This window comes from Cystoisospora suis (assembly GCF_002600585.1).
Source record: "Cystoisospora suis strain Wien I chromosome Unknown contig_4183, whole genome shotgun sequence".
Lineage (NCBI taxonomy): Eukaryota > Apicomplexa > Conoidasida > Eucoccidiorida > Sarcocystidae > Cystoisospora > Cystoisospora suis.
The window spans coordinates 1-202 of NW_027156975.1; positions in this window are offsets into that span (position 1 = coordinate 1).

Below are 202 nucleotides of genomic sequence, written 5' to 3' on the forward strand. Positions count from 1 at the left end.
TCTCTATGCAGGTATGGGGCGGATCAGCCAAGCAGCAGCCCCCCCCCCCTCCCCGCGAGTACGCGGTTTCACCGGCGCGGCGGCTGAGGCTCGCTGCCGGACACACACAAAAACAATTTGCGACGCACTTCTTACACAGATCCGCGCGGTCGAGCGGTCTTCAGGAGGGCACTGAATTTTTCCGTTCGCATCGACTGGCCGT